The 8,234-nt window shown below is 36.9% G+C and overlaps 1 protein-coding gene across 2 annotated transcripts in view; it reads left to right on the top strand.

Annotated features, from left to right (window-relative positions):
- The first annotated feature begins 933 nt into the window (after positions 1-933).
- JAKMIP1 (janus kinase and microtubule interacting protein 1) overlaps positions 934-8,234 on the top strand; it is an 89,272-nt gene continuing 81,971 nt past the window's right edge. The window contains exon 1 of one of the 2 annotated variants that reach the window (XM_033513653.1): positions 934-1,128. The gene's annotated coding sequence lies outside the window, so the exon portion shown is untranslated. Of the gene's footprint in view, positions 1,129-3,381; positions 3,577-8,234 lie in introns of those variants that run through there. The other variant, XM_033513654.1, reaches the window with a different exon arrangement.

Raw genomic sequence — 8,234 nt, 5'->3', positions numbered from 1 at the left:
AATCTGTTTGGCTTGTTCAATTCACTTGTCCTCAACCTCTAGCACGAGGGGTATACCACTAGAAGGTTTTGTACTGAGGAAATAAACTTTCTTTTTTTCACTTTGCAGTCAAAGGTGTAGTTAAAGGTGTTTATAGACTAGGAAAACTAAGGTAGATGATACTTATTAAGGAACTTGAATTGCTTTCAGTTATTAAGCTTTCAGGGTGATATTTTCCATGAAGATATTGCCATAATGATAATTTAATTTCTGTAAATTTTTCTGTGTGTAGGAAATACCAATTCAAATTAACATGCAGTGAACATCAAAAGAAACTGAAATACTTCTGTTGTTTCCCCTTGTGATCAAAATACATTGAAGTATTATAAAGAAATATGAAGTAAGACAAAATCAAGGTCCTGTCCATTGTCTTTTGATTGCTTTCAGAAAGGAGATGGTGGTCATTACCTTCAAGAACAGAATTCAGGTTTTCTAAAATTTAAGTCTTGTCTTCCTTTCAGTATGACACATGATAACTTGCTTATGTTGGTATACTTTTATACTTCATAAAAATTCATGGCAGTGGACAGTCTGTATGTGAAAGTTTATAGGTGGCCACCATGACAATTTAGGTATCCCAAAACTCAGTAACTTGTGTTGAAATGGAATATAAATCTAGTGTTAGCTAGGCAGAGTTAACAGTCTGGATTGATGTCATCTAATTGCCAGGGAGCTTAGCAGCTTCCATCCTGCTTTCACTGAGGACCATCTAGCAGAGGCCACCATTCCATATGTGTTCTTAATGGAAAGAAGATGCCACACTTGCACACTTATATAACACCTGATGCTGCTGCATTTTGTTATCCTGTGTAAATAAATTTCCACTGCATTGCTACCATCAAATCTACTAATGAAATCTGATTTATATTAAATCTCTTTTCTTTTGTTAAACAGATGATGTCACTAATACTGCTCAGGAAGCCCTCCTTGATGATGAAAAGGAGAACGTTCCAACAGGACTAGGAGCTGTGGTGTGGAAAGTCCCAGAACAAACATAGCTTGTGACTTAGCTACTGGTGCTGCTCAGTCTTCACATCTTTAATTTAAAATCAATCACAACTTCCTCAGAAATCTGTGGACAAGAGAAAGGTATTGTGCATTGCCAGCATGTTGGTTGGGTAGGAAGAGAATAAATCTGCCATACAGATATGATGCTGTTATTTTATTAGAGACAATATCGTTTGAAGCCTCAAGTTTGAAGTTATTTTTGTACTGAGAGAGACTTTTAAACACAACCAGATTTCACAGGCAATATAATAAACCAAATATATATGAAGCTTTTGTCTTTTTGTGAGGTGCTTTCATTCTCTTTACAGAGGTGTTTTCTGGATTCACTGAACAGTTTCTTGATATAAACATTTTCTTTCTTGTGATTTCTTTTCTTTATTCATTTTTTTAAAGTTGTTTCCCCCCGCCCCAAATCACCACCCATGGCATCTAAGATATGCTGTACAGAAGGGTGCTTAATGTCTTAAATTTATCTTATGCTTGCCAAGTTGACCACAGTGTTACCTCAGCTGTATCTGTCACCATTAGTGAAGAAGAAGGGCTTTAGTTGCTTTGATCTTTGTTAAGAAAGCTAAGCTCCTTTGACCAACTTTCCCAACATTCTGCTGACTTTATGTGTTTATAATGTGTATGGTATCTGGGTATTCAGCAGGCAGGTATGTATGCCTGCATAAACCCCAAGATAATATTTTGTTTGCATCAAGGATCATCTTGAAATTGCCTGTTCTTCCTATTTGAGAAGTATGGTAAAGATGGCATTTTAACTGCATGCTTATTTTTTGGTATTCTCATCTCGTGGTAGTCCTGCAGTGATGACTTAGGTTTAGAGTTCTTAGGCTTAGAAATATTAGGAAATAGTAAACCCCCACTCAGTGTAACTGTTCTTTCTGCAGCAAAATGCTGTTGATCCCTAGAAAAGACATTTTTATCTAGAAAGATATTGAGAATATAATTGAGGTTTGCCAGAAAGCTGTAGTGTGAAAAGAAAAGCAAAGCAGCACCAACCCAGGAAATCCCCTTTCCCAATGGCTGTTTTATAGTTTACATATTGAAATTGTTGCCTCTTTGCTACTCACAAACTTTGCTGGATTTGAAATATACCTTGTTATATTTAGTATAGTGCACAGTGAACACTTCCTTCTCTGAATAGAGAAGTATGACACTAAATAAGGCAAGTGCTGTGGGAACTGACAACTGTAGAATGCATGATCATTAATAAAAAAGTCACGAACAAGGAAAGAATAAAGTAAAAAATGTAGGATAGAGAATGAGTCTCAGGGCCCATCTGTTTTCTATGACACTCAAATACAGCTACTACTCATTGTAGTATCTTTGATTTTAACACTTCACAAAATTTCATTATAGCATAGTCATTATAAAGAAACATAAAGGGTGAAAAGCTATGTCTAAAATAATTTAATATTTGCAAATGTAATTAACTTTCACTATAGAGAATAATTATTTTAATTTATAATTTCTAATTTCATAACTAAATTTGGTCTGGGGGCAACAGATAAACTGATGTGACTACTACATTCTCTCTTCTGTACCTAGGAGGGTAGTTCATCCTTTTCTTCTGACTGGATTTAACACTTAATGGTAAATGCATGAGGAGCTTCAGTCATATATTTATCTAAAAAGATTACCTCCCTATCTACTTAATAATAACAGAAAGTAAATGATGCTGATTTTGGAAAGAATTAAAATGCTCAACTCAAAACCTAGCTGATGACTATTATCACTTGGCTTTCTGTGAAGGTAAATGTATCCTCAGACTGAAAGTGCAAACACAAGGATTTAAGCAGGAATGGTGCTGCTATATAATGCAGCTGTGAGCTGGCACTTTGCTTTAGAGAATGACTGGCTGCTTATGTGAAAATTTAGGATTGCTACAGCATGCCTGGCCTTGAAATAGGGCCAGGAACATTTTTCTAAATGGCTTGCTCTTTCTTTTGCTGACTGAACATGAAATCTATCAAAGATTGATATTTCCCCCCTTTCTGTGAATGCTGAAAACTGAGATAAGCTTCAATATTGCTCTCACATTTCCATTTTTTAACATCCTTTGACCAAACAATCTGTGCTGACTAATCCTCTGTCCAAATATTACTTATGTTCACTGCCGCGTGATTACAGATCCATTATTTTCCAAACACAGAAAACAAGTACTATAACATGTTTGTGTCTAAAGAATTTTTCTTACTTGCAGATGTAACAAGGTAGTAGATTTGGGTGGCTGTGGCTGTGCAGCTGCTGGCAGAATTCCCACACACGTTTTGCCATTAGATAAGTCTGTGGCTGGTAATGGTTGTGTTGAGATAAGTGACGTTGCACTTAGTCATCTAAAAGTAATCATCTCTGTGCTGTTTGCAAGAGGACTTAAAAAGAAAACTAAGCAAACTTTCCTGACACCATGGAAAGGGCTCTCAAATATATCAGACTTGCTGTCCAGAAATAAAGCACAGCAGATCTTCAGTCTTTTCTGAAGCTCCTTGTATGTTCATAAATGGGTATGAATGGGGAGAAAAGGTATGAACTGTGAGACACTTGTAGCCTATGTGGTGTGCATTCAATAAACAGTAGTGAAAGGCTATGAACTTGGCAGTTCTGAGAATTCCTTAGGATATACCAGTTTTGTATGCCTGCTGCTTTTTCTTGACAAGTAGGCTCTCTCTTGGTCATGGTTGCCTTTCTAGCTTTCTGTTTGTTTTTCTCAGCTCTTTGATTCAATTAGTTTGTAATGTCAATAGCTCCAAATGATGTTTTGAATATTAAATAGCTTTGAGAATGGGATTTTATTGTGGTAATATATGTATACATGTGGGGAAAATCCTGTTTTATGCATAGCATTGTGTAAACGTTGATTTCTAGAAGAAGAAGTATTGAAGGACAGTGATTTTAATCTCAACGCCTTCAACTTATGCTTTCTAAAGGAAACCCATCCTGTGCACATCTGCACATCTTATATTTATACAAGTTTGCTGTATCTTATTACAACACAAGACAAAAACATGAGATTTTGTAGTAGAAGAGAGGTAGAGAGTATTTGGGCATTTCAATTAACTTCCAACTATACACACAACAGTGTAAGAATTAAAAATGTGCATTCTGGGATAGTGAAAGGAAACATATAACCTTGTTATTTCCTGGTGAAGACTTGCACATCTCAAAGCAAACATAAAGTAATTTTCTTTTCTTAATTCCTTACAACACTTGGGAAGTGTTAGTGAAGATCTTTCTGGTGTTTCCAGATGTCTCTACTGCAAAAGAATTAATAAATAGTATGTGTTTGTAGTGTAGCCATTTGAATTGGCCTGGGAGGGGAATGAGCATGGTTTCACTTAAGAACTCCTGGTTTTCATGTTGTTCACTGAAACAGGCAGCATTTCAGCATTTCCTCTTTACCTGTTCCCCTATACCTGTGTTGTGTAGGAGGTGAAAAATTACAGTGTTACTACCATAGCTGTGCTAACCTTATCCTTAAAGGAAAATATTTTTTCACACTTTTACCTAAAGTTGAGGGAGATGGTGTAGAGAAATAGTTCTTGTCAATATCTATTTCCATATTTTTTCACCGAGTCTTCATTAAGACTAAATTTGTCTGTAAAGTCATTGCCAGTAACCTAAATTTGAGGCTTCCCTCTACCACCATTTTTAGGGGATGAGGTGGGAAGAGGAAGAGAGCTGAACACCAAGATCAATTAATAGCAGAAACTATATGAACATATTTTTACATAAGTGGATTCATAGATGGGATTGCAACTGTGACAAATTTACATGGTAGTACAACTTGAATAAAGATTTTTGTCCATGGTCACAGATGATTTACAGGCATTTAGACCTTCCAAAGAATAGCCTTCTTTGCAGGCACCATGGCAAGAAGAAGGTTGTGTTCTGAAGCAATGAAGTATAAACATTTTCCATTTAACTGTTGGGACTTATGTAAGGTTTAGGTGACATGTCTTAGCCTCAACTTTCTGCAAAACACTGTACCATCTTCACAATCTGCTCTCTGAAACAGTATAGTGAAATAATATCTTTGATTTCTCAATGAAGGAGAGATGTTATATAATAATAAGGATATTTTCTTCAGAATGAATAACAAATCATTTCTTAATCATCAGCTGGACTATGACAGCACTCAGCAGTTTAGGATACACTGCTAGCAATGCTGTGCCCCCATAAATTGCGTACCCCCATAAACTGCATTCACAACTTGCATACCAAAGCGCTCAAAGTTGCATGTGCAAGAAGTCTGGTTCTGAATAACATTATCCCAAATTTAGGAAGTGTTTAGGAAGCTTTATTTCCATATATTTATATATATGTATATATATGTGTGTGTGTGTGTGCACTGATTAATTCCTGAGCTTCAGAATACTTAGGGGCAGTCTAATCTGGACAACAGAAAGTGTCACAGTCTATAGTGGTGTATCACAAAATATTTCTGGAGTTTTGTACTTATATCTGCTTGCCTGTTTCCCACTTTTTAAGGTGAACCATGACTGAATGAGTCTGGTTTTAAACATTTTGGGGGATGCTATCCTTAAAATTATGATGTTGATAATGTATCTGGATAAATATATTTTCTGTAGCTCTTCATGGCTGCCACATTCAACTTTTAGTATCTTCAGAGAGCACATTTGTCTAAGTTTGTGGCCAACTTGCCAACAACATTTCCAACAAGTCTGGAATGGTTTGAATCAAATTTGCTGGCAGTTACCAGAAGGGTATTTTATTTGTAGTCTTCTCACGGTGGTGAAGCGTTCTCTCTTTGTGGATATTGGAAGATGGTTGCACAATGAGTTCACAGTGCACAGTTTCTCCTCTGTGCTTTTCTTGTGTTTTGTCATGTTTGTCTCTGTCCTGTTTAACCAGAGAGAGAAACAAAAGTTTGTCTCCAGGCTCTTGCTGTGTTGGTATCTAGCTGTGCTTTTTACTGCCTGTAGTTTGAAGCCACTGCACAGCTCCCTTTCAGAGAGCTGAGAGAGGAAAGAAGCTACTGTCTGGCTAAAACAGTTTAAATATTTTATCCCAGGTGATGCACTTGCATCAGCCAGTTCCCAGAGCGACTTTACAATAAAGTAAAAATAATAATAATGATTGGTTTAAAAAAATACCTGAAGGAAGCTTCCTGCAAAAATCAGATGAGTAGCTAAACAAAGCTAAACAAAGTATAATCCAAAAGCCTAAATTTGACAGGTTGATTACATTTGTGGAGTGTCAGTGATAGTCAGTAATGATATGAGAATCTGTCTCTGTACTTGCCATTTATCTAGCCCTAAGTGAGAAATGCTGTAAATTGCCTTTTCTTCCTCCTTTTGTTTTTGCTCTTAAATGTTCTGCTTTAATGGGAATGCTGCTCCTCAGTGAGGGCACAGGGATCCCCCTGCCTCATACCCAGGGCACGGTGAGAGGGTCCAGGGGCTCATGCACTGTGCCAGGCAGGAGGCATCGGGTGCACATGCATGTGCTGTCCGTGCAGGAAGGAAAGGAACTGGCCCAGGGATCAGGGAACAGCTCTGCCTACAGCTGCCTCTCTGCAGGTGCAGTGAACCCAGCACCCTGAAGCACTGTGGCTGTGTAACGGAGCTGAGTTGTGAAGCTTGTGGAGGGAGGGTTCTGTTTTACCATTTCTAGTTGCATTTGAACTTTGCCTTTCTGTGCTAGTGTCTCTTTTATTTATGTGTGTCACAGGATAAATGTTTGTAGCATTTTGTCTTTTAATAAGGCTAATAGAGTGATTTTAATGATTAATGATTTGATAAATCCTGGAAACAGTGCTGTAAGTGAAATTGGGTAAATTTTAATAACGTACATTCATTAAAGCCAGTGAATATTTTTTATTTACTTAAAATAAAAAAGTTCTGGAATTAAGCTCTTTCTGAGAAGAGATTAAGGTTAAGTTTCCAGTAACTCTTAGGGTATGACAGTATTGTGTAGTGCAGGATCCCTTCCCTTCCTTGTGCTGTGTCCTCTTTGGCTCAGACATTCCTTTTTACTTGTGATAATTACTTTTGAACTAAGAGCTAGTTTTTTTGTTTCTTTTGGTGGGCTATTTATGTCATTTCACTTGAATGAAGCCATTAATATACTGCATGCTATTCAGTGGCATGGAGTAGTACCACTCAAAAATAAAAATTCAGTGTCACATGGTTGTTACTAGAAGGTATAGACATGTGTGTGTGTGGGCGTGCATAGGGTCTAAATGAGTTTGATATATTTACTTTTTTAAAAAATTGTTTGTTTGGTTTTCTTTTTTCTTTTTTTTTTTTTTTAATGGATTTCAGTGACTTGGATACATATCTTAGTTGCATGTGTTTTAAGAGGTGCACATGTCACTGAAGAGGAAATGAATACATTGGTGAAATTCATTTAGGAACGTGCCACATTAGTTCTGTTAGCTGCTGTATAAGGACCTGGAAGACAGTGATTCATGGTGGGAAGTTAAAACGTGGGTACTGATTCCTGAGGGAATTTTCTTCAAGACTGTGGAGTGACAGGATCACAGATCATCTTTGCTGAGATGCCATTGAAAAAAATACGGAAGCAATTACTAACCTGGACAGAAGAGCTGACTGCTTTAGAGATCCTGTGCTCATCTGCAGGATGTCACCTGCTGTGGAAATCTGAGCAAGTGTCATAAAAGCCTAACTCATGCTACACTCTAATCTCTGCCAAGGAAAGCTCTGTTCTGTAGGATTGTTACTTTGAGGTCTTCTGGCAAAAAAACAGTGAAAAAATGCTTATAGTTTCTTGGTGATTGCTTTCTAAAAAGTGTGGCCCTATAAGGTATATTCTTATTAAAGCAAGAATGGCTCAGGACTTTAGACTGTGAATCTGAAAAAATGAATGTGGGCTGTTAGTTAACAATAAAGATTTTTCTGGTTTTATCCATGAAAAAAACAAGTGACATTTACAAAGTGTTCTACTGTAAGGAAACTCTGTATTTCCTTAAGCAGGCTATGATTTAAAATAACCCTCAAAGGTTCTACTGTTACAGAAGTAGATCTGTCTTTGTAGGTGGCTAACAAAGGGGTATCAGAAAGGTGACCAGTCTACAATATACTTAGAAAACTATACTGATAATTTGCATTTAGATTTATTGGTGGGATGAGTATTATTTTACAGTCCTCTAGAGGTTCTTCTGCTTTTATCCATTCAGTCACGTTTTGTTACATAGAACT

This window comes from Parus major, chromosome 4, assembly GCF_001522545.3.
Source record: "Parus major isolate Abel chromosome 4, Parus_major1.1, whole genome shotgun sequence".
NCBI lineage: Eukaryota > Metazoa > Chordata > Aves > Passeriformes > Paridae > Parus > Parus major.
This window is presented reverse-complemented; position numbering and strand designations above follow the sequence as displayed.